We start from the raw sequence: 26,661 nt of genomic DNA, 5'->3' as shown, positions 1-26,661 counted from the left end.
CTGTTTTATTTTATATAGGCATGCCGATGTCTGTTGTTCCTATCGTGCTACTCCAGCCGCTGGACCCACCAGCACTTCCAAGTTGCCGGCAGACGATGAACAATCTGCAAGAGTTGAACTGCCAGACACACCCACACTGGCAAAGGGTATCGTCGACGAAGCTGATCTAGGCTCAGAAGAGCTACTTAGCAAGTAGCAAATCTCTTTATTGCCTTAACTGAAATGCTAACAACTACTTTCTACGTACATTTCTACCAGAACACAACATCCACAAAAGAAAGCAAGAAAAAGGGATCGAGCACAGTCAACCCAAAAAGTGAACAAGGAGCTATTTCCGCCTGGAGGGGCAAAATAATTTCACAGGGTATCGGGCAACACACTGCCTCAAAAATTTGTCCAGTCCGCTCCAGTCACATGTAGCAGAACAGGGGCAGAGCCAATGCAGCGGCCCACTCACCAGCTTGTGTATTAGCTGCACTAGAAGTCATATGTAATGGTGCTGTAACATTATGCACCAAACCTCCAGAATTCTTGAACGTTCTGTATAGTTATATCATCTTTCTCAGCTATCAAAGTTGTGTTCTCAAAAGCTAAAGTACCCTGGCCACTGAACCATGGTGTGCTCTATGGCCAATTCTTATGTTAACAGTTTACTGATTGCTGAATCTATATAGGATGCCCATATTTCGGTACAGACTGTATGATTTACCTATCAATAGCATATGCCGCTCACTGTCATACTAACTCTGACGAAACCGAACATTTGCAATTCAATTAACCGACTAAATTTGGTTATAAGCATCATAGAGTTCTCCTTGCATTGTCTGAACCGTGCTCTGCGACCAGCTTTTGTGCTAATAGTTTACATGCTCCCAAAAAACTACCATGGTGGGGCGTGGCGCCGCACTTACTCTTTCCTAGTTGTTATCACTTATAGTACATTTAAAATAATGTATAGCATTCAGGCATTTATACATGTAGTGTTCAAAGGATGCTATAAATAACAGAATATGGGTCCCCACAAAAAATAGGAACCAAAGGTATCTTCTCTGTTCAGAACATAATTTCAGAGAGATCATGTTTAGCTTCTTTACAAGCTTACATAAAAAAAATGAATGGAGGAATATCAAAGTCTGTATCTAACCATATATATGTATAAAACAATTAAATTTCCCATTCTTCCCCAGTGGCTGCAAGGTACGATCCACCAGCAGTATTGGCTGGTTAAAGTGGGGATGGATGATAGCGAGAGAGGGCGGCGTGACTCCACATTGAAACCATATGGTTACTGTTTCTAACATCAGGAAGTGTGGCCGTGCAGCCGTGCAGGCACTCCGCTGTGCCGATAGGTAAGTAACTTAAATTAGTAGCCAAGGGCCCAGAAATTCCACGTCAAATTGAAATAACATGCACAGTGAATAGGTGAGTAACATGAATCTATGTGCCCAAGGACCCAGAAACTCCACATCAAACTAAAATAACATGCTCAGCGAATATGATTTTTTAGATATGCTTACCATGTACACCTAGAGCCTTTGCAATTGAAGGGATGATTTCTTCAGACTTGCCATGCAGGATGGGCAAGTCGAGCCCCCGCTTCTGCACATTATGTTTCAGGTATCCCAAACACTGCATCAAGAATTATGCCCTCAGTGCTAAAACATTAACCTCTAAGGATTAAATGCCATTGATCAGAACCCAACAAATCACCTAAACTCCAATTAAAGAAATTTCCAGCTTATAAGCCTATATGGATCAAGAAAATGAAAGGCTCCTCTTCAGGCTTCAACCCTGAATTTCATCCAAGCCACAAAGATGGATCCATATCCATAATTGGCCTTACAAACAACTGTATGGGAATTGGAAAAATCTCGTTCTTTTGCATCTGATTTCTACTCTTTCATGAGAATGATGCCACATGTATGTCACTGGTCCTATAACTTGAGAGTGGGGACTCCCAGCACGCTAAAGCTAGAAAGAACACTTAACTCACAGTTGTAATTCCAAACCCTCTTCTACCTATACTATTTGTGTTACATAATATGTAACTACTACCCGAGAAAAAATAGGTAAATACCATAGCATTCTCACAGCATAATTTTATCTCGTAGGTGCTTCTTATCAGGTGATTAATCTACAGGAGATGGACACAGAACCATTCCCAGAATAGATAATATGGATTCTAAAATATAAGTGAGCAGCCAGATTGGTTTCTTCAATATCTATAAATGACAATTGGTAATGAAGACAACTGAGACAAGAAATACAGGCTAGTAATAGAGAACAATGACTACCACCGCTTGACCATATTGTTAAATCAGAAGGAAATATCTAGCATCATGAAAAATTATTCCATTTTTCAACCACTCAAGAACTGATCGGTAAAGCTACATAGTCGATTGGCGGCGGGTCTCACGTCTAAGATACCCTTGAACCCCTTACTTTCACATAGAATGTTAACAACACTACTCTTCTAATTTCACATATAAGATTAATCCTTGTTTCATCAAAAAGAAAATAATCATAATTGTGCAAAGGTTGTCAACCATTCTGCTATTCTGCTAGCTTCGACAGTCTATCAGCCATTCTGCTAGCTTTGATAGTCTATCAGATTATACTCCACATAATGATGAATATAGTTAGTAATGATTTGCACACAAGATGTGCAGTTGTTACTACAGATGGGCCAGAAATATACTGATTTTGCAATCTGAAAAGGATATTTCAGAAAAGAAAGTCATAATGGATCAAAACTGAGATGCAAGATGCAGTGGAATGATACAATTTCCATCTCAGGCTGAATCAACACTACCAGTTTAGCACTGATTTGAGAACACCAGCATCTGGAGTTCAAGAGAGCTGTCCTGCATGTATGATCTTTGGTGCTTCTCAAGTTCTCATTGATGAGCCAAAGAGCGCCTTCAATTGCTGGTCTGCATAGACAAGCAAAATATTGTGCCATTACAATTTGTCAGGTGAGGGGAAAAGATGTTGTAGTCGAACACAACCAGTTAGCATTCTGGAACTAAATATGTACCAAAAAAGGGGTAATATCAAGTGGTTTAAGTTATCCTTTTATTACTTGTATCCATAGAAAACAGAAATCTGCCATATGTATTTGTAAAGTTCACACACATTCCTTTTAATAATCACACCACCTCGTAAAAACTGAACACTTGTGTATGTTAAATTAAAATACGAGCGGACATTTTGTTCTGCCTCAGATGCTGCTAATTCTTGAAACTTATCTCACTGCATTGTATGCAGCACATTTCAATATACACAACATTGGCCACTATGAAATGTCCGGTTTTGGTATCATTCTCTCCCATTCTTGAACTCTCCCAAGTCCCTTTTATTTCATTTCTACTTCATGTTTGACATGTTGAGTAGTTCTGGTAAATAGACCGCAGTGAATAAGATAAATTTGGATAAAATACCGTGACAATGTAATAACATGCAACCCATCGATTCATAGATTTTGCAGGACCATAACCAGCCAATGTCTAGGAATTGTCTCACGCATCTTAACAGTAAATATTACTATATATATGTCAATCACTTTCATCATAGAAAAGAGGGGGAAATACGAAACAATATCAGGTAAATTATCTGACATCCAACCAAGAACTCACCTTTAATTTATTTTTCTCGATGCTTTTGGTACTCAATATAAGCTCTTAGATCAATACTAATTCCTGAAGAGGAGGGATGAGAGTTCTCACCAGGGACTGCTGCGGCGGAGAAGGATGATGGGAAGGAGGAAGCTGTTGCATCTCACAGCCACCGGCGCAAGGAACTTGGCGGCACTTCCTGGTGGCCGGCATGCAGCAGCTGCCCTCAACCAGATCCGCGATGCTACCCTGCTGCACATATACCAAAGCGATGTAAATATCAATAATCTAGTCTTGCTGTATAAGAACATTTCCACACCTATCAAACAGCTACGCAACTGCAAGTTTGCAGTGTGTATTGCATACTCCACTTACGTCTCCTATGCATATGCCAAAGAGAAGAAACCAACCTGTTAAGTGAAGACTTGGGATCTTTAATCTCCTGCTGTGTCATCTCACATCTTGAAAAATTCAAACCTTTCATCACTTCAGATCTGCAAATTAGTAAGATGAGCATATTGTCCTGCTTCAACCCCATAACGAGATAGTGTCATCAGCAAAATCCTAGAAACCCAAACTTGTCCAGATTTTTCCCAAAACAAGAGTGCCACAAACATTAACTTCCTAGTAGACTGTCACACATGTATCTCTTTGATATTTGATACATAAGAAACCTGAAAAAAATGCTATTCATATGAGGAAAGCACAAATCCGAGTTAACAAAAATACTAATAATCCATATTTGCCCCGTTAACCAATAATAAGAGGTTAGTCGTCTCGAGTAAAGTGTATGTTCTTATCCATGTTAACTGAAGCAACCATGACCTCTTATTCAGAAATATAAAGCTTCAGTTTCAAGTTTGATCTGTTTTGGGGGATAGTATTTCAGAAAAAGGAAAGAAAATAAATCGTGCAACTAAAACAGTTTGGGTACAAAATGAACCCCAGGACAGTTAATAGCTCATGCCCACCATATACCGAACCAACTGTGAAAATTCATGAAGAAGAATTTAGGCGCAGAATTCCGTCAAGCATCATACCTGAGCGAAGGGCCAACATGTGGGTGTTGAGCACAACAGCCAACGACACGGTATCTGATGCTGAAGATGTCGCAACCGGTGGACTGAGAAGGCCATCCACCAGGAGCTATATCATAAAACTGGGCAGACACCTATGAGGCACCGTGCAAGATGAAGAGGGAGCAGAGGAGGCTGAGCTTGATCAAATAATAAGAATCAGCAGCACCTGTAGGAAGAACATGGACATGAATATAAGCTGTACGTAACATCAGGAACAGTTTGTTTGGCTACCAAACAAATGTTCCTATTCTTTCTACCATGTAAAATGATTCTGTTGGACCCAGATCAACTCCAACAAAAAATTAAACGAAAAATTGAAACAATGAACATCATGAAGTGAACACAATATAAATGAAGCATTCCGTCAGATCTGGATGCATCCATACCTGGCCAGTCAACGCCTTGTTTTAGGACAATGGATCTAGCTGGGGTGGATTGATGGAAACTGCAGAGAGAGAGAACCTGTAGATCTCCAACGAAGAAGAGGACAGGGCGGTAGGTCGTTGTGCTGCTGGCCGGCATCATCGAGAGAGGACGCGGGAGGAAGGTGGATAAGGGAGTACCGCGGTGACTTCGACGAAATCGAAGGAGCTGGGAGTCCTGGCTCCTTGGAGATCTCCCGCATCATCCACCAGCGCTGCTGCTGCTGCTCGCGCGGAGCAGCACGAGCTGGAGGACCCACCCAACCGCGGAACATCCGTCTGCAGCTGGCCTCCTTTGCCAAAGACGATGGGAATGGCGACGTGCTACTGCCCAGCCGCTCCTCCCACCGCGCGGCGGCGCGCTGCAACCGAGACAAGGAGAGCATGGAGGCTGAGCCTCGGGAGAGGAAGAAATTGGGGGAGGAGGGTGTCGGGGCCATGGAGGCTAGGGTTGAGGAAGAAATCGGGGGAGGAGGAGACTCAGTGCCTTTTTCTCCCTGCTTTCGACAGATATTTCTTCCCTTTCCTCTCTCAACCAATCGCCTGACGCCATGTGGCCCAACTGGTGGAGAAAAACAAAGGCAGCGCCCAATCCTTCCGCGCGATGTGGCTAGCGTGGATAGCCTGGGAGAGGCCCATGGGGGTGCAGCAATCATACCTTTAGATACCCCAGCCCTGGCAGTCCCCAGACGCACACAGTGCCCTGCGCATCTCTCTCTCCCTCACAACTCGCTGCTGCTCTTTGCGGCTGCTCACGTGCAGCACACGGCGCAACTCCGCTGCGCTATCCTCGACGTCCTTCAGATTGCCGCCGCGGTAATCCCATCTTTCATTCACATTAAGTCTGAATCTGAAGTGTTAAGTTTAGAATAGTTGTATGGTGATCTATCTTAGAACGTTAGATCTTAATCCAATCGTCCAACTTTAGCTACATCTGATCGATCCATTCATGTTAAGTAGTTTGAACTAGCTCCTTAGAAACTTTGAAATTTCGTAACTTTAGATCTCCATTTTAAATATTGGTTCTTGCGTTAAGTTTATAAAATTATTCTCTACAACTTTCGTGTAGTAAGTTTTCCATCCGAGCAACTTGTTTGGACAACTTTTCGGAAAACATTAGAACTTAATCGCGAACTGTAAAATCCATATCTTTAGTTTTACCCGTCGTTTTTCGACAAACTTTATACCGTTGGAATCAGTAAAATGTGTAGATTATTTTGGACATTTTGCATGTCGTATTTACACACTTTTCACATCTCTCCAAACATGTTATCCTTGTCCATATTATTGAAATAACGATTGAGTTATTTGAGTAAGGTGTGACATGTCCTAGTTTAGATTTTTACCTTGCTCTAGTAGGGTGGAGATACTCTACCTCATATTACATGTGTTAAACTCTTGTTATCCATTAGGCTCCGCGAACCAAATCCAAAATCATTCATTTATATCCAACCTCATGCCATTCAAACCTTACATTTAGTTTGAACTATTCGAATGTCAAATGAGTTATTTGAGTAGTTCAATATATCATTAGTTCATACCCAATGCTATGTGTGATCTTGTGCTACTTTGATAAGTGTTGTCACACTATGTCAAATTGCATTTGATACTTGTGTGATTCTATTCGCGTGGGTCATTCCACATATTAGAATAACATATCAATCCTTCCAATTATTCATACCGGTGTAGCAAACAACCCTTGATCCATATGACCTTGTTATGCTTTTCCTCCTAAGAATTTGAACTGGATAATTGTTTTCTCTCTAAGTATCTATCAAACCATATCTTGCAAGCCAAACCTCATGCCACACCTTAGTACCATAGAGCGTTTTCCAAATTGTTTGTCTTGATTGTATTATGTTGTTATGAATTGTGTGGTTATGTTGTGCTATTTTTCATCTTATAGTTTGTGCGGAGAGCCACGTGTTTTGATTGAGAGAAAAGGGAACGATCTTCGACTACCAAAAAGGCAAGTGACACACCCTCACAAATGTCCTAGATTTTATTCATGCACCGTAGTGATTTTTGTAGTAAGTCTAGGATATGCTTTGCTTTTGTAATCCCAGTAGATAGCTATTTCCACCTGACTATATTTTGTCGCCATTGAATTTAGTTGATGCTTAGCTATGCTATGAAAATGTTTTAGTAGTGGTTATGGAAAAACAACTAAATTCAATGAACTACCTGGGTGGAATGTGGCTTGGATTGGGTTATGTTGAGTGGTTACTCTGGGGTCATGTCGTCGAACCTCTGAACCCTGTGTGTATCGCACTTGTGGACGGCCACCCAGGAACAAAGAGATAATAGACAACCTTGCTCATTAGCTTACCTTACGGCCACATGCTATATGGGCTCGGCACGGAGTATGTTGTGTGAACCTGGGCCCTACGCGACATGATGATGTAGGGGAATGTAGGTTGGAGCGGGTCCGTAGAGAAAGGTCTGGGTGATCACTTCGGAAAAGTCTCGTCCTAGTCAACATCTGTCCATTTGAGCAAAATGTGCATCATTGAAGAAGAGCAGACTAGGTCATGTGGGTAAATTTGTACAACCTCTGCAGAGTGTTAAATCTAAGTACTTAGCCGTGTCCCCGGTTACGGACAATTTGAGCGAACTGACAAGGCACATGTTCGAAAGTCTCCTCATCCCAACTTCTTAAATAAAACTTGATGGGTGAACAGGGTTATGACAATTGGTGTAAGTGACTATCGGCTAGTAGGTCCCGTGCCATATCTATGGCCTGTGTCTACAGGGGTAGTTCGCCCAAACCAAGTTGATCATGGGTAGGAGGATTCACCGGGGATTTACCGGTGGTTTCCAGGTTCATTGATTTCTATCAATGGTACCGCTTAATTAGTATGAAAGAAAATGATTTCCCAAATGATAGGAGAAAACTGGCTTTATGCAAATATGCCCGAGCTCTACCAGCCAAATGTACACTTAAGTGTTAGGTTGCCATTTGAGTCCACTATAGTGTCATCTTGCCAATACATTCAAAGTATTGACCATTCGTGGCTGTAACTTTTCATGTTGCAGATGTTTTGAAAGACGAGTGAGTTATGATGGTTAGGGTTACGAGTCTATCCTCAACATGCTACTTTGTGGCACATGAAGACGAAGGACTCCATGCTGTCTATGTTTATTCGTTGTGAAACTCTGATGATATGCTAGCCTTGTGCTATGCAATTTGTAATCCTTTATGTAAATTATGGATCATACGATGTAATAAAGACCTTTGTTTCTTGATATTACATCTTGTACTGTGTGTGCTAGCGATTGATCCAGGGACTAGCACAGATATGCACAGAGATCGGCACCTTAAAATTTGAGGTCGCTACACAGAGCTTGGTCGCCTCCACGGAGTCCTACAAGCACTATATCGCGTGCCCGCATGGTCCGTGCGGCTGCACAAAGGCCATCAATACCGGCTGCAGCTTCACCGGCCCGCCGCGGGAGCTCCTGGTACACCTCCAAGCATCCCACTCCATCCCAGTGTTTACGTTCCAGTATGGCATACCCGCCTGGTGCATAGTTCGTGTTCCGGTACAACCGCGGGGACACCTGTTCATCGGCAGTGGGGAAGAAGACGGTAGCGTGTTCGCCATCACCGTTGGCGCGCTCGGCCCGACCACCATTGTGTCCTGTGTGTGCATCAGGTCGGCCGCGTGCTTGTTTCCGATGTACAAGGCGCAGCTGCTGGTGATTGGTCCGCCGGCGCCGGCGACGGCTGGGACCAGTGACCGCTCGACGGACACCTTGATGGCGGTAATCGAGCCGACGAGCTCCCCGACGCCTAGCTCGATCATGTTGCAGCAGCTCACTTCTTTCCTGGCGGTGCCGCCCCGTTACGCGAAGCAGAATGGAGGGCAGCGTGTGTTGCCTATCTGCGTTTGCATCAACAAGAAGGTTATACAATAATCTTCGTTTAGTCATACTGCAATGTAGTTACTCGAAGATCGGAGGGAGTAGTTTAGTTCGAAGTAGGGTTCTTTCGGATGTATTTTGGACTTGTATAGTAGTACTACTACTCCAGAACTATTAGCTAGCTAGTTGGAGTGCTAGAATGCAGCTCGGAGTATTATAGTATTTTGGCAGTACTACTAGTATATGTATGTGACTGCAAATTCAAACTAAAATGGAGTATTTCTTGCTAATGTTGTTCTTTTGGAGTCATCATTTTTTTCTGAACGTGTTAACTATGCTATTGTCTAAGGATTCGTTTAGATTTCTTTGGTTGAATTCATATTTCGTCTCTTCCTAATTTGGCAAAACTGCACTGTCATGGGCATTCTTACAAGGTCGCTGAAGTTTCGAAGTTTCTTAATGTATATTGCGTAGGGTGTACCCCCTTAACATGGATCTGTTGCATTTTTGGGTTGTATTTTTTTTTGGCAATTTTCAGGACCATAAAATAGCATGCCTTTAGTTGAAATTTGAATTAGTGGCCGATACTAGCATGGAGTAGCCACGGAGTCGTAGTTGATGGCGAGAAGGTTGATGCCTTGCTAGGTTGGTGTACGTTGCAAAAAGAACAAGGTTGGTGTGTATTTGTTTTATTTGTTCACCATAATACTGACATGGCCATCGATTTGATTAGACAACACAAGCCTGGGATGTTTCACTTATTTATTGTAGGAAGCACGATTAATGTTCTGTAATGATGGGGCTACTCCTATAGTCCGTCTGCTCCTACTCGGGTGTCGGGTCACAGTCACACTCTCCTCTTTTTTTGAACACATTCACACTCTCCTCGAAACTGCAGTAGGCAGTATATGCATAAGAGGAGTAGCGTCTCGGTTCACCTCCGTCGTCTATCCCCACTCCGCCCAGCTTCCATAGCACGCGCCTGCGTCTCCGCCATGGCGCTTTCGCATCCTATCCAAAGAAGGCCCCGGTTTGAGAGCCTCTGTTCTCCAACTCAAACCCCCACCTGCCGCCATTGATCGCCATCTCTCTCCCAAAGTTCGAATCAGTAGATCTCCCAAGAAAATACCAACCCCATTGTACCACCTGCCTCATTGCGATGGCGAAATCGAGCAGGGTCTGTGGATCTGGGCTGTTTCACAAGGTGTTTACGGAAGGCCCCCTTGAAGTGCTCATCGGCCCGGTGCGACGCCATCACCGCCGCGTCCCTAGTCGGTTCCTCCAAAAGTATTCTTCAGTCAGCCAAATACAGTGCCACTCTGCCTGCTTCTCAGCCGTTTGGCCTTCTGTGTGTTCTCTGTTGTGACCCGGCGGATAAACCATGGGTGTTCAAGGAGGATTTGCCGGTGCACAGCAAGTGCAAACTACTGCCGCTGGACAGGTTCTCCTATGATGGCCTAATGCCACACGGTAAGGATGAGGAGCGGGCAGGCGCCAATGGAGATTGGATCGCCATGGTTGGCCCCGAAGGCAAGTGGAACCTCCTCAATGTCTACACTCATCGCAAGATTAAGCTTCCATCTTTGAGGAAGAAGTTGGAAACCACACGCAATCCACTTATATTCGAGTATCAGCGTTCTGCTATTCAACTGCAGAAGATAGCTATTTGCCAAGTTCCTACAGCTGCTAGGGGGTATAAAGATTTCTCCCTTGTCGCAATCTTCGACTTTGCAATTGCCTACCTCCATGGCGAATATCCTCGTACATGGATATTTCTTGAAAACCAGTTTTAGTACGGCGCCATATACTGCGATGCAATTATACATAACGGACTTGTGTTCGCCGTTACTGAGCTTGGAAATGTTTATGCATGGGATCCTAATCAATTTGGTAACATTTCCTCCCTATCTTTTTTATATACGTAACTTATATAGTATTTCACCTCTTATTTGTTGAACTGTCTTGGCATCTTTTGGCTTAAAGGAATTCCATAGGCGCACACCATAACCCTCTTGTGGTATGGACATATTTAGAATTTAACATCTATAGGAATTTTAGTATGGTCTAATGTTCATGTTGTTCCTTAGGAAAAAGGCCCCCTAGTAATTAAGTTTCTTTATTATTACTCCCTAGAAAATTTAAGGTAGAGTAGAAATAGAATCAATAAAGCTGCCATGCAATATTGATAAAGACTTCATTTGTTTATATTCCCCCGATTCTAGAGAATAAGGAGTACTATATTCAAACCATCTAAAATTTGGACCAATATTTTGGGGAACATGTTTTTAATCCATATGAAGTTTTACCAAGATGTTCGAAATATATTTCAAACCATCTTATGTTCGACCATTATTTTTTAAAGTACTAGTATTGGCATCCAATATCAAATCAATATCACTAGTAGATAAATCATGAAATATATTTTCATGTGACGTGCTCTTTCCTTTTTCAAGGTCCTATAGTGCTCCCTGCTCCATTCATTCCGCGGACGGCTGGATTTGATGGCTATGATGATTTTGACTCTAATAGTCGTACGTGGTGGCTGGCAAGATCTCAAGATCGTTCTAGACTTCTCCTGGTCTATGCACGTGGAGACTATTCTTGGGAAAGGGTTACTAATCTTGGAGACTATTCTATGTTCCTTGGGTTGAACTATCCGATTTTCATGCCAGTGGGTGGTGCAACATTTCCCCCGGGATATTTGACAAGAAGAAACTGCATCTACACCACGCCTCAGACCATTGGCTCTCAGTTTGACACATCACATCAAGAAATTTTCCGCTTCAGTCTAAATGGCGAAGACCACCAAAGCATCTCTTTCTCAAGCAGCGGTCCAGGGGCCAACTGGCATACGGGGTTTTGGTTCATCCCAAGCTACACCAACGCTACCGGACCGGAACAAAGACAATCAGAGTTAGGGATATTTATGTAATAGTAGGATCATACTACTAGCTAGCTCAGTTGGTCTTGACTCCTATTTAACTATTTATAGCTAATGGACTTAGGTGATTAACTGATGCTATTTGCATGAACCGAGGTGCTTCTTTTAATTTGATCAAATACGGTCTATGCACATGCATGGTTGTTTGGCTGTTTCAGTGTCCCTAGAGGCATACATATATACTGTTATTTAGCAATCTTTATTATAGTACAAAGGTCTTAACCTCATGGTTCACAGAAAGTATAAACGTAGATCAACCATCTAAACATAGAAGACATTCTAGTGTATGATTCTTACATATACACATCAACATCCTATCAGAAAATCTTAATGTGAATTGTACTGGCTGTACAAACCCATGCATCATTCTCTAGCCGGTTGCACCCAAAAACCAAATCTTGGTACTTCTTAGTTGACTGTATGTAGGACAATATACAGATCCAATGCGAAGCCATGGGTATCACCTGCATGACAGAACCATATTTTACATGGTTGGAGGTACTCCATATGGCATTTAAAATCATTCCTTGTCCTTCATATGGCCCTAAAAATAGTACAGTTGGATTTGTGGGTTTTAATTTTTTATTAACACACTCAATTGATTGCCCAAACATTGATTAATAATATTATTAAGGGGTGTGATGTTGAAAGCCATAAGAACAATGTGCCAAACAATCTTTGCTAGCGGACGGTAAATGTATACCCATCAGAAATAATCAGCAGACGTGCATGTTTCTTTGGTCAGAATAACTGCTGCACCATCTTAAAAGTAAATGGCATGACCATTTATTTGATTTGATAGCGTGCAGCTAGATGGCGTACATTACTATCTCTACTTCCTTGGGTCGCCCAAATCTGGAGTACTAAAAGCAAATCCTGGTGATTCATTTGACAAGACAACACACGCGTCCAAATTTCTCCGCCCATATTATTATAGTAATATACGAAATCTGGAGTGCGTTGCCTCGTTGCCTTCCAAGAGAAGCTGCATTCCTTGCCAAAAAAGAGAGAGAGGCTGTATTTATAACTACCTCACCGGCCGCCACTAGTACAAACCATCACTCCCTCTCCACCTCCACCTCCATCTCTTCCCTAGTAGCTCCACCTCCATATCGGCGACGGACCACAATCGCGCGGCTTCGACTTCCTCTTCGACGGCGGCGGCGACAGAGGCGTGAGGCACCTTCTCCGCGGCGCATCACTCATCCTCGTCCCGCGGCAACAATGGCTGTATGTGAAATCACCATACCCTTGTGTATGGTAGAGATGATGATGTGCGGATAAAATTTTATTGGCGGTTGCTCATCCTTGTTTGAATATTTGGTGTAGATTCACATCTAGGGCAGGGTGTCAAGCGGGGTGGGTAGCGGGCTAGCTAGTTTCAAAGGCGAGTGCTTTAAATCTGCTCTAATCTCAACCACTATTTGCTCTAATTTTCTGCTTATGCGGGACGATTCGCGGACGCCGCTTGCAACCCTAATCTAGGGTATTGATCCTAGTTTAGTAGACTACTAGGATTTACATGCCAATTTGTTTTTAGACTAGATCCGGATATTTGTCAATACTACTACGTACTTCTTCCGTTCGTATTTAATTGACTCTAGTTGAAAGCATCGACAGTTCATTTTCTTCTCTCTCGCGTCGACTAATTAAAACCGAACAGAGGGAGTATTAGGAATCCATGTGCATCCGTACTAACAAGAAGGTATTGCGTTGTTGCAGAGGCTCGTTGTAATCAATATCTTTCGATATTAATATACTCACTTTATCGTAAAATAAATTAGTAATCCATGTTCAAACTTGCTAGTTTGATCGACGTTTGATGATGATTTGTGAGGCCATGTATGGGCCTAGTTTGTTTTGCACGGTGGTCGGTAGGCTGATGATTTATTTTTGCTTGGTCGATCCGTGGTCGTTCCATGGCCACCGCTGATTAAGCATTACTAGAATCAACAATTTTTTGCTTGTCTCGGTGATTGGAAGTGTATGCGCTAGCACCATCGCACGATGATTAGTCTTAATGGAGATGCGTATGTCGATCAAGAGGGAGAAACATATCTTGATCATGCATTTCTCACGAGATTACTTGGTGATTGGAAGTAGAATCCACAATTTGTTGTGCAAACTTCTCAACATATGCATATATTCAATGAATTGGCTTTATGTGATCAATAGTACTTCTTATTGCAGATGGATGGAGAGGAAAGAGCGAAAAAACCGATACTTAGTGAGATGACTTCTCATTCGTGACTTCGATATCCCGTATAACAAGGTAAATATATAGAACGACGATTCGTAGGTGATAAAAGCAGAATCCACAATTTGCCGTGCAAACTTCTCAACATATGCATATATTTGATTAATTAGTTTTATGTGATCAATAGTATTACTTATTCCAGATGGACGTAGGGGAAGGAACGAAAAAGCGGATGCTATGTGAAATGACTTCTAAATCATGTGTTACGATATCCCGTATGACAAGGTAAACATATGGACCGACGCTTGTTTTGCCGCTGCCTCGTTAGATGGCTAGATGCTCTGGTCTAATTTCTGTTCATGTGCTTATTATTGCAGAAACATAGAGTTGAAGAAAACTCTATATTGTCTCGATGACAAAGGTGAAATGGCATACCAGTCTTTTAAACCTCCGACGCCACCTTGTTTAATGTCTATGGAGACTGATGCACTGGACCTGGTACCGATGAGCCTATACCTGCATCATCGTGCCACATGAAGAAGGTTGTGGATTGGGTTTACCCCTGCTGTAGAAATGGTGGTGCACTGGAGCTGCTAGTGTAGAGCCTCTAGTGAACGATTGTCGTGCCACGGGAATTCTCTGAATCGGAGCAAAACGGTTTACCTATTGTCAAGACCGATTTAATCGGGTGCCGATCTTGGAGTTGCTACCGATGATCCCGCACCCGAAGGAGGTTTTGTATTGGTAGAACCCGTCATGACTATGCCCACGCATCGACCGGTGGTGGACCTGGAGCTGGTAGGGTAGAGCCTCTAGCGAAAGGTGTCGTGCCACGAGAATCCTCTCGAAGTGGATATTGGTGGTTTACCCTCTGTAGAGACTAGTGGTCTACCCGAGCTGGTATTGTAGAGATTTCAGCAAACGGTGCTTTGTCCCACCCGACTCCTATGAACTGGAGCATGTACCGATGTGCCTTCGTAGAACCCGACGCACCTGTAAGTACCGGTGATGATTCCGCTGAATACGATCAAGAAGGATCTCGCATCTCTAGGACAAGATGTCACCGTCATTCACCCGAACCTGAGCTGAAGTCGACAACGGTAGCTTATATAGCACGGACTGTCCTTCAAGCTCTAAAGATCCATTGGGTGGTTCACAGACCAGCTACTCCAAGCCATTGTCACTACAAAAGACCAGCCAAGATGCTTCGTCATCTCCTCGCATATCGTTTGACAAGTCAAGCACCGCAATCGGCGCATTGTTCAATCCCATCAGCATGGAGAGAGGAGCTATGTTTATGTCAAGATGATTCATGCTGATTTGGTAAGGTTCCATGATAAGATGTATGGGTGGGGTGAGGCAAGAGCCACATTTTGCAGCATTCACACAGTCTTCGCTCTTGAGCCAGACCCCATGGATGCTTACCCAAAGGGTGCACTGTCCCGACTTGATATATGTTTTATGATCGCATGTCGTCGTGGAACTGTGATGTGGAGCTACCTTTCTTATGGTTTCTAGGCTTTTGGTTTCAACATGTATTATGGAGCTTACCTTAGGACTTTCGCATGCATTTGGCTGTTGACCTGTAATGTTTGTGGTTGGTTGTCTAATCTACTTGGCACAATCACATTGCAAAGGCAAATGTTCATTTTCTCTTTTAATTGTTATTATGACTTATGTGTTATAACCAGGCAAGAATATGCAATCTTGGTTCTCTGACCGATATATATGTACACACAACTTTTGTTCACATAATAACACTTACACGGGAAAAGAGTAGCTTTCTCTGTTGGACAAACACCAAACCACAAAAGGGTAACAACACAATATCCAAACTAGGTACGGCACCTGTTGAGCATACATGACTTTTGGCGTAAAATCACGTTAACCAACACTAGCATCATCTTGTTCTTTGCAAGGTGCTATGCTTATCGATCCTAATCCCAATACACCACCTACTTCGGTGGCACGATGATGTCAAGTGCAGGCTCACCAGTACCAACTCTCTTGCATCAGTCTCTATTGAATGTACGCCATCACGCAAAGAGACACCATTAGCAATGCAAGCTGAAGGTGTTCTTATCCTCATATCAGGATCACATAATACAGGTGTCAAGCTTCATGCACTAGCCAACACAATGAAGATCTTTTTTTCGAATCCCACGCTGAACATCTTTTTTTAACTAATTAGGTAAGCTCCTGCTGACAAACATATTACAGCAACTCCAGCAGTGGCTCTATATTTTGGCGCTGTGGGCTGAATGGCTGATGCTGCGCATGAAGCCGGCAATAGCTTCACCGGAAGCTGCAAACTGTGGCGGCCAAATGCAGGGCTGAAACGGCGTATTTTCAGAGGCGCTGTAAATGCAGCGCAAAAAACAGAATATAATGAAAAATAGAGTGCAGTAAAACAGAAGATCAAACAAAGACTAGAAATAGACATAAAATAGGATAAAATTTGCTTTATAGATACTCCGTAGTTCCTATTTTTACAAAGTAGTGCGATTAAACTAAACTAAAACTCGACATCTGACGAGTCCGGTGTCGTGCCCGACACCGGATCCGACGAGAAGAGGTCAATCCAACGGGGGTCGTCCTCGCCAATGGTGGTCGGCCCGGCGAGCTGCGCTTCGATGAAGGCCCGCTTTGTCGCCTTCTCCGCCCTCCGTCGTGCGCGGTCCTCCTTCTTCGCTGCACGCCTCGTCGCCTTCTCCGCCCTCCGTCTGCGGAAGTGCTCGTTCTCGGCGGCAACGTCTCGGGGAAGCGGGCCGCCCACTCGCGCGCCGCGCGCTCGTCCCGCTCGGCGATGCGCAAACGGCGCTCCGTCTCGCGGCGGCGGTGCTTGTTCCTCCCGTCTAACGATGTCTCACGGCGGCGCGAGATCCTCGACTGCCGCCGCGCGTCCACACGTCATGGAAATTCATCGACGATCGCGGGCGCCCGAGCCGCCACGCCACGGCGTCGTACGCGCGAGCGGCCTCGTGCGCGGTCTCGTAGGTGCCGAGGCCGATGCACTCGCCGCCGTCACGTATCTCCGCGTAATACGTATCTTTGGGGCGCGCGCGGACGCCGCGGTACCCCGTGCCCGAGACGCGGCAAGCATCGCGAGCTCGACGCGAGACGAGCATGGCGGCGACGGCGAAGCGGAGCCGCGGCGGCGATATTAGGCGCAGATGGGCAAATTTACGCAACCCGTGTCCATCTTTTTTTTTTTTTGGCGGATTAAGCCCTGTAACACCTTCCAATTAGAAAATAGTACTGTTCACCTTCCCCGTTGGGCCCAATATTTCACTTTGGGTTGCCAACGGCCATCTACATGGTAATTGCTCTCGGCCTACTTGCTCCTACTGTCGAAGCCCAATAACTACAAATGGGCCTTTCGCTCATGCAATTTCGGCCCTTTTCTAATGAAACACAGATCCTATGAATGGCAAAAGAAAAAAACGCGGAGATTCTACATAAAAATTGTTTTTATTTATTTTGAATTATTGGGTTCCAATTTTTGAAACTGCTCATGCCCAATATGAAAATCCTTGTTCGCTCCATACCCACATGGATAACGGTATTTTTAATAATTCATAAAGTGGATTTGAAATTTAAAACATATCCTAATAATTCCATGATTTAATCTATCAACTTGCAAGATCTTGGAGAGAAAAAGCTTGTATTAGTCTGCAGAATCCTCACCATTTCAAAGGCGGCAGTGGATCAAAAGAAAAAAGGAAGTAGCCAGAAATTAGGGGTCAAAAATAACTCCAAGAAATGAAACTTTTATTGTTCGTAGAGGATGACATGCGGGACCCATGAGCCAGCACCTTACTCAACGTTTCAGAGGCGGCTTGAGATCGAAAGAAAAAGGAAAGTGACCGAATATCAGGAGCTAAAAATAATCCAAGAAATGAAACTTATTGTACATAGAGGATGACATGCGGGTCCCATTTTGCAGCGGTTTCAGCTGTTTCAAATGCGGTTTGAGATCAAAAGAAAAAGAAAGTAGCCAGAAATTAGGGGGTAAAAAAACTCCAAAAAAAGAAAGTTGATTGTACATAGAGGATGACATGCGGGTCCCATGAGTCAGCAGCTTACTCAACGTTTCCAAGGCGGCAGGGGATCAAAAGAAAAAGGAAATAGCCAAAAATCAGAGGTGAAAAAAAAACCAAGAAAAGAAATTTTATAGTACATAGAGGATGACATGCGGGTCCCATGAGCCAGCAGGTTCCTCAACGTTTTCAAAGGCCGGTGGGGATCAAAAGAAAAAGGCAAATAGCCGAAAATTAGGGGTAAACAAGAAATCCAACAAAGGAAAGGTTTATTGTTCATAGATCTTGACATGTGGGACCCATGAGCCAGCGGCGTCAAGGCAAGTGACCAAAAATCAGGGTTAAAAAAAATCCAAGAAAAGGAACTTTATTGTACATAGAAGATGACATGTGGGTCCCATGAGCCAGCACCTTACTCAACGTTTCAGAGGCGGCTTGAGATCGAAAGAAAAAGGAAAGTGACCGAATATCAGGAGCTAAAAATAATCCAAGAAAGGAAACTTTTATTGTACATAGAGGTTGACATATGGGTCCCACTAATACAAGCTCTTTCGCTCGAAGATCTTGCAAGTTGATTGTACATAGAGGATGACATGCGGGACCCATGTTTCAGCAGCTTACTCAAAGTTTCAAAGGCGGATGTTGATCAAAAGAAAAAGGAAATAGCCAAAATCGTAGGGTGAAAAATAAATCCAACAAAGGAGAGGTTTATTGTCCATGGAGGCCGACATCCTGGGACCCACGAGCCAGCCAGCGTCCTCTACGTTTAGAAGGCGACTGGGATCGAAAGAAAAAAGGCAAATAGCCGTAAATTAGGGGTACAAAATAACTCCAAGAAAGGAAGTGTTTATTGTTCATAGAGGTGACATGTGGGACCCATGAGCCAAAGAAAGTCTTCAACGTTTCAAAGGCGGCAGGGGATCAAAAGAAAAAGGAAGTAGCCGTAAATTAGGGGTAAAAAATAACTCCAAGAAAGGAAACTTTTATTGTTCATAGAGGATGACATGCGGGACCCATGATCCAGCAGCTTCATCAACGTTTCACAGGAGCCATGTGATCTAAAGAAAAAGGCAAGTGACCAATTAACATGACCCGAATATAATCGAAGAAAGAAATTTTATTGTACATAGAGGATGACATACGGGACCCATTTAGCAGCAGCGGTCTCAACGTTTCCAAGGCGGCACGGGATCAAAAGAAAAAGGAAGTAGCCAGAAATTAGGGTTCAAAAATAACTCCAAGAAACGATACTTTTATTGTTCGTAGATGATGACATGCGGGACCCACGAGCCAGCAGCCTTACTCAACGTTTCAAAGGCGGCATGAGATCGAAAGAAAAAGGCAAGTGACCAAATATCAGGAGACAAATATAATCCAAGAAAAGAAAACTTTATTGTACATAGAGGATGACATGCGGGTCCCATTTAGCAGCAGCGGTCTCAACGTTTGAGAGGCGGCTTGAGATCGAAAGAAAAAGAAAGTAGACCGAAATTAGGGGGGAAAAAAACTACAACAAACGCAAGTTTTATCGATGAGCCACAGAGTCCTCAACGTTTCAAAGGCGGCAGGGATCAAAAGAAAAAGGAAATAGCCGAAAATCGAGGGTGAAAAAAAATCCAAGAAAGTGAACTTTTATTGTTCATAGAGGATGACATGCGGGTCCCATGAGCCAGCAGGTTTTTCAACGTTTCAAACGTGGCATGAGATCGAAAGAAAAAGGCAAGTGACCAAATATCAGGATCCAAAAATAATTCAAGAAAAGAAACTTGATTGTACATAGAGTATGACATGCGGGTCCCATTTAGCAGCAGCGGTATCACCGTTTGAGAGGCGGCAGGGGATCGAAAGAAAAAGGCAAGTGACCAAATATGAGGTGCCAAAAAATCGAAGAAAAGAAAGTTTTATTGTACATAGAGGATGACATGCGGGTCCCATGAGCCAAAGAGGTTTTTCAACGTTTCAAACGTGGCATGAGATCGAAAGAAAAAGGCAAGTGACCAAATATCAGAGCCAAAAATAATTCAAGAAAAGAAACTTGATTGTACATAGAGTATGACATGCGGGTCCCATTTAGCAAGACGGTATCACCGTTTGAGAGGCTGCACGGGATCGAAAGAAAAAGGCAAGTGACCAAATATCGGGAGCCAAAAATAATCTAAGAAAAGAAATTTTACTTTGTACATAGAGGATGACATGCGGGTCCCATTTTGCAGCAGCGGTCTCAACGTTTCCAAGGCGGCACAGACCAAAAGAAAAATGAAGTAGCCGTAAATCGGGGGTGAAAAAAATCCAAAAAAAGAACGATTTCAATTGGGCTGCATGTGGACATCTGGGCATTCGAACTATCCCGTCGGGCCTTTTGACTCGTACAATTTCAGCCCACTCCAAAACAGGATAGTTCGGATTTTTCTAAAAAACAGAAAGTCCTATGCTTCGCAAAAACAAAAACAAGGAGATTCAAAGCATATAAATTTGTTTATGTAAAAATAAAGATTTAATTTATCCGTTGAAATAGCTCGTAGCGCAATACACCGTTTATTGTCTCGCAAAATAATCAAGATATCACATGTTTCTTGTACGGGGAGGATGACATCGGGGACCCATGAGCCAAAGAAAGGCTGCTTTAAAGGCGGCAGGGATGGAAAGAAAAATAAACCAAAAATCTGTTGGTAAAAAATCCAAGAAAAGAAACATTTTCGTTACGAGAGGATGACATGCGGGACCCATGAGGCAGCAAAGATCCTCGCCGTTTATTGTTCATAGAGGCTGACATGTGGGACCCGTGAGCCGCAACGTCCTCAACGTTTTAAAGGCGGTAGGATATCGAAAGAAAAAATAAGCCAAAAATCATTTGGTAAACAATATCCAAGAAAAGAAACATTTACCGTTCTGAGAGGATGACATGCGGGACCCATGAGGCAAAGCAGATCCTCAACGATTCCAAGGCGGCGGGGATCAAAGAAAAAAAAAAGGAAATATCCAGAAATTAATTAGGGGTTCAAAAAATCCATCAAAGGAAACTTTTATTGTTCATAGAGGATGACTTGTGGGACCGACCTGCCAATAGCGTCCTCATCGTTTCAAAGGGGCAGGAGATCAAAAGAAAAAGGCAAATAGCCAGAAATTAGGGGTCAAAAATAACTCCAAGAAAGGAAACTTTTATTGTTCGTAGAGGATGACATGCGGGACCCATGAGCCACAGCCTTACTCAACGTTTCAAAGGCGGCATGAGATCGAAAGAAAAAGGCAAGTTACAAAATATCGGGAGCAAAAGATAATCCAAGAAAAGAAACTTTATTGTACATAGAGGATGACATGTGGGTCCCATTTTGCAAAGCAGCGGTCTCAATGTTTGTAATGCGGCTTGAGATCAAAAGAAAAAGAAAGTAGCTAGTAATTAGGGGTGAAAAAAAATCCAAGAAAAGAAAGTTGATGGACGTAGAGGTTGACATGCGGGTCCCTTGAGCCAACAGCTTACTCAAGGTTTCAAAGGGGGCAGGGGATCAAAAGAAAAAGGCAAGCCAAAATCGTAGGGTGAAAAAAATCCAACAAAGGAAACTTTTTATAGCACATAGAGGATGACATGCGGGTCCCATGAGCCAGCAGGTTCCTCAACGTTTCAAACGTGGCATGAGATCGAAAGAAAAAGGCAAGTGCCCAAATATGAGGTGCCAAAAAAAAACTCCAAGAAAAGAAAGTTGATTGCTCATAGAGGATGACATGCGGGTCCCATTTAGCTGCAGCGGTCTCAACGTTTGAGAGGCGGCGGGGATCGAAAGAAAAAGGCAAGAGACAGAATATGAGGTGCCAAAAATAATCCAAGAAAAGAAAGTTTTATAGTACATAGAGGATGACATGCGGGTCCCATTTAGCAGCAGCGGTATCACCGTTTGAGAGGCGGCAGGGGATCCAAAGTAAAGTGAAATAGCGAAAAATAGTAGCGACAAAATAAAACAAGAAAGTGAACTGTTATTCTACATAGAGGATGACATGCGGGTCCCATGAGCTGCAGGTTCCTCAACGTTTCAAACGTGGCATGAGATCGAAAGAAAAAGGCAAGTGAAAAAATATCAGGAGCCAAAAATAATTCAAGAAAAGAAAGTTTTATAGTACATAGAGGATGACATGCGGGTCCCATTTAGCAAAGAAAGCGGTATCACCGTTTGAGAGGCGGCAGGATCGAAAGAAAAAGGCAAGTGAAAAAATATGAGGAGCCAAAATAATTCAAGAAAAGAAAGTTTTATAGTACATAGAGGATGACATGCGGGTCCCATTTAGCAGCAGCGGTATCACCGTTTGAGAGGCGGCAGGGGATCGAAAGAAAAAGGCAAGTGAAAAAATATGAGGAGCCAAAAATAATTCAAGAAAAGAAAGTTTTATAGTACATAGAGGATGACATGCGGGTCCCATTTAGCAGCAGCGGTATCACCGTTTGAGAGGCGGCAGGGGATCGAAAGAAAAAGGTAAGTGACCAAATATGAGGTGCCAAAAATAATTCAAGAAAAGAAAGTTTTATAGTACATAGAGGATGACATGCGGGTCCCAGTTAGCAGCGGTATCACGGTTTGAGAGGCGGCAGGGGATCGAAAGAAAAAGGCAAGTGACCAAATTTGAGGTGCCAAAAAAAACTTCAAGAAAACAAAGTTGATTGCACATAGAGGATGACATGCGGGTCCCATTTAGCAGCAGCGGTCTCAACGTTTCCAAGGCGGCAAGGGATCAAAAGAAAAAGGAATTAGCCAGAAATCAGGGGGTCAAAAAAAATCCAAGAATAGAAAGAATTTTGGTTCATAGAGGATGACATGCGGGACCCATGACTGCATCGTAAACGGCTCGATCGGAGAACGTTGAACGAGATGGCGCGATCGAGAAAAAAAACAATGCCAGAGAGGCTGCCATCTGGGCCCTACATCCCTCGGCGGTGCGGATTTGCGTTGACTCGGCCGGCGAACCCGAGATTTCGAGATGCACCACGTCCCGGGCCACCATACGCGACGTTTTGGCCGCTTTCGTCGGGCTAGGTGGCCTCAAAAACGAGAAAAAAAAAGTTTTGACATGCACCACGGAGGGACCAAAAATCGTCGGCCATGGTACACCAGCAACCACGACGCGACTTCAACTTCGTCGGCCATGGCAACTTTTCTTGTAGTGGTACCTTGCGAAGAGTTACAGCCGCCTCTGCGGGGCGGAGAATACCAGAGAGAAAGAGCTCTCCGGCGGCTGAGATCCGCCGGGGAAATTCCCTCCCGGAGGGGGAAATCGACGCCATCGTCACCGTCATCGAGCTGGACATCATCTCCATCACCATCACCATCATCTCCACCATCATCACCGCCGTCTCCATCGCTGCACATCGTCACCGCCGTAGCAATTTGGGTTTGATCTTGATTGTTTGATAGGGGAAACTCTCCCGGTATTCATTTCTACTTGTTGTTGATGCTATTGAGTGAAACCGTTGAACCAAGGTTTATGTTCAGATTTTTATTCATCATTATATCACCTCTGATCATGTTCCATATGATGTCTCGTGAGTAGTTCGTTTAGTTCTTGAGGACATGGGTGAAGTCTAAATGTTAGTAGTGAACCATGGTTGAGTAATATTCAATGTTATGATATTTAAGTTGTGGTGTTATTCTTCTAGTGGTGTCATGTGAACGTCGACTACATGACACTTCACCTTTATGGGCCTAGGGGAATGCATCTTGTATTCGTTTGCTAATTGCGGGGTTGCCGAGTGTGAAAACCTAAACCCCGTTGGTATATCGATGCAGGAGGGATAGCGAGGATCTCGTAGTTTAAGGCTGTGGTTAGATTTATCTTAATTACTTTCTTGTAGTTGCGGATGCTTGCAAGGGGTATAATCACAAGTATGTATTAGTCCTAGGAAGGGCAGTACATTAGCATAGGTTCACCCACACAACACTTATCAAAACAATGAAGATTAATTAGCCATATGTAGCGAAAGCACTAGACTAAAATCCCGTGTGTCCTCAGGAACGTGTGGTCATTATAAGTAAACAAACCGGCTTGTCCTTTGTGCTAAAAAGGATTGGGCCACTCACTGCAATTGTTACTCTCGCACTTTACTTACTCGTACTTTATTCATCTGTTACATCAAAACCCCCTGAATACTTGTCTGTGAGCATTTACAGTGAATCCTTCATCGAAACTGCTTGTCAACACCTTCTGCTCCTCGTTGGGATCGACATTCTTACTTATCGAAGATACTACGATACACCCCCTATACTTGTGGGTCATCAGATACATAAGTGACATATTCTTTACTACAATAGTTTTCTAGGCTACTTTCCCATGAGCTATGTATAGCAAAGACAAGGAATTTTTTTTTAAAGGTAGCACGCAAGCAATTTACTTTGGAATGGCAGAAAAATACCACATAGTGGGTAGTTATGGTGGACACAAATGGCATAGGTTTTGGCTCAAGGTTTTGGATGCACGAGAAGCATTCCCTCTCAGTACAAGGCTTTCGCTAGCAAGGTTGTTTGAAGCAAACACAAGTATGAACCGGTACAGCAAAACTTACATAAGAACATATTGCAAGCATTATAAGACTCTACACTGTCTTCCTTGTTGCTCAAACACTTTTACCAGAAAATATCTAGACTTTAGAGAGACCAATCATGCAAACCAAATTTCAACAAGCTCTACGGTAGTTCTCCACTAATATATTTAAACTACATGATGCAAGAGCTTAAACATGATCTACTTGAGAGCTCAAAACAATTGCCAAGCATCAAATTATTCAAGACAATATATCAATTACCACATGAAGCATTTTCTGTTTCCAACCAAATAGCAATAAATGCAGCATCTTTCAACTTTTGCCATGTAAAAAGAAGAACACCGGTGTTCATATGAAAAAGCGGAGCGTGTCTCTCTCCCACACAAGGATTGCTAGGATCCAATTTATTCATAGAACTAAGATAACAAAACGAAAATAAAAGCACACAGACGCTCCAAGCAAATCACATAAGATGTGACAGAATTAAAATATAGTTTCACTAGAGGTGACCTGATAAGTTGTTGATGAAGAAGGGGATGCCTTGGGCATCCCCAAGCTTAGATGCTTGAGTCTTCTTGAAATATGCAGGGATGAACCACGGGGGCATCCCCAAGCTTAGACTTTCACTCTTCTTGATCATATTATATCATCCTCCTCTCTTGATCCTTGAAAACTTCCTTCACACCAAACTCAAAACAATCTCATTAGAGGGTTAGTGCACAATCAAAATTTCACATGTTCAGCAAGGACACAATCATTCCCAACACTTCTGGACATTACCCAAGGTTACTGAAATTTAATGGAGCAAAGAAACCCACTCAAACACAGTAAAAAAGGCAATGCGAAATAAAAGGCAGAATCTGACAAAACAGAACAGTCCGTAAAGACGAATTTTTTCGAGGCACTTAACATGCTCAGATGGAAAAGCTCCAGTTGAAAGAAAGTTGCGTACATATCTTAGGATTACTCATGAATGTTTACAAAAATTTTAGATTCTCCTACAGAGAGAACATCTCAAATTCGTGACAGCTAAAAATCTGTTTCTGCGCAGAAATCCAATTCTAGTATCAACCTTCTATCAAAGACTTTACTTGGCACAACAATGCAATAAACATGATAAGGAGAGGTTGCTACAGTAGTAACAACTTCCAAGACACAACAAAACAGTAGCAAAATAAAACATGGGTTATCTCCCAAGAAGTGCTTTCTTTATAGCCATTAAGATGGGCTCAGTAATTTTAATGATGCTCTCGCAAGAAATAAGAGTTGAAGCAAAAGAGAGCATCAAAAGCAAATAAGAAACGCTTTTATGTCTAACCCACTTCCTATGAAAAGTAATCTTGTAAATAAACAAGTCATGTAAGAATAATGCAATAAGCATAGGAAAACAAGACAAGCGCAACTTCAAGATTTTCAGCAAAAAGAGAGGTGTTTTAGTAACATGAAAATCCCTACAACCATATTGTCCTCTCTCATAAAGATTTTCAGTAGCATCATGAACAAACTCAACAATATAACTATCACATGGAACATTTTTATCATGAGCTACATGCATAAAATTATTACTCTTCACATAAGCGTAGTCATTACTACTAATTGTAGTGGGAGCAAATTCAATAAAATAGCTATCACTATTATTCTCATCACCATAATAATCATATATCGGAGGCATATTGTAATCATAATTAGTTTTCTCCTCAATAATAGGTGGACTGAAAATATGATAGTCATCATTGTAATCATCATATATAGGAGGTAAAGTATCATCAAAGTAAATTTTCTCCTCCATGCTTGGGGGACTAAAAATATCATGCTCATCAAAACCAGCTTCCCCAAGCTTAGAATTTTCCATAGCATTAGCAACAATGGTGTTCAAAGCATTCATACTAATAACATTGCCATTAGCATGCATATAAAGTTCCATAGGTTTTTAAATTTTTTCTTCAAACACCTCATGTCCTAATTCAATATAAATTTCATA

At 42.8% G+C, this 26,661-nt stretch overlaps 1 long non-coding RNA gene across 5 annotated transcripts; it reads right to left on the bottom strand.

Annotated features, from left to right (window-relative positions):
- Positions 1 to 978: 978 nt before the first annotated feature.
- On the bottom strand, positions 979 to 5,699 carry LOC127327181 (uncharacterized). 5 transcript variants are annotated; one of them, XR_007868428.2, is made up of 7 exons: positions 5,080 to 5,699; positions 4,655 to 4,859; positions 4,025 to 4,108; positions 3,726 to 3,866; positions 1,711 to 2,933; positions 1,518 to 1,629; positions 979 to 1,337 (listed from the first exon to the last, which is right to left on the bottom strand). It is a non-coding gene; the product is annotated as an uncharacterized lncRNA (long non-coding RNA). The 5 variants fall into 5 exon arrangements; XR_007868430.2 differs by having other exon boundaries at positions 2,813 to 2,933; positions 5,080 to 5,673; XR_007868427.2 differs by having other exon boundaries at positions 1,518 to 2,933; positions 5,080 to 5,694.
- Positions 5,700 to 26,661: the final 20,962 nt, after the last annotated feature.

This window comes from Lolium perenne, chromosome 1 (genome assembly GCF_019359855.2).
Source record: "Lolium perenne isolate Kyuss_39 chromosome 1, Kyuss_2.0, whole genome shotgun sequence".
NCBI classification, from domain to species: Eukaryota; Viridiplantae; Streptophyta; class Magnoliopsida; order Poales; family Poaceae; genus Lolium; species Lolium perenne.
The sequence above is the reverse complement of the archived record's forward strand: the minus strand, read 5'-3'. Positions and strand labels throughout refer to the sequence as shown.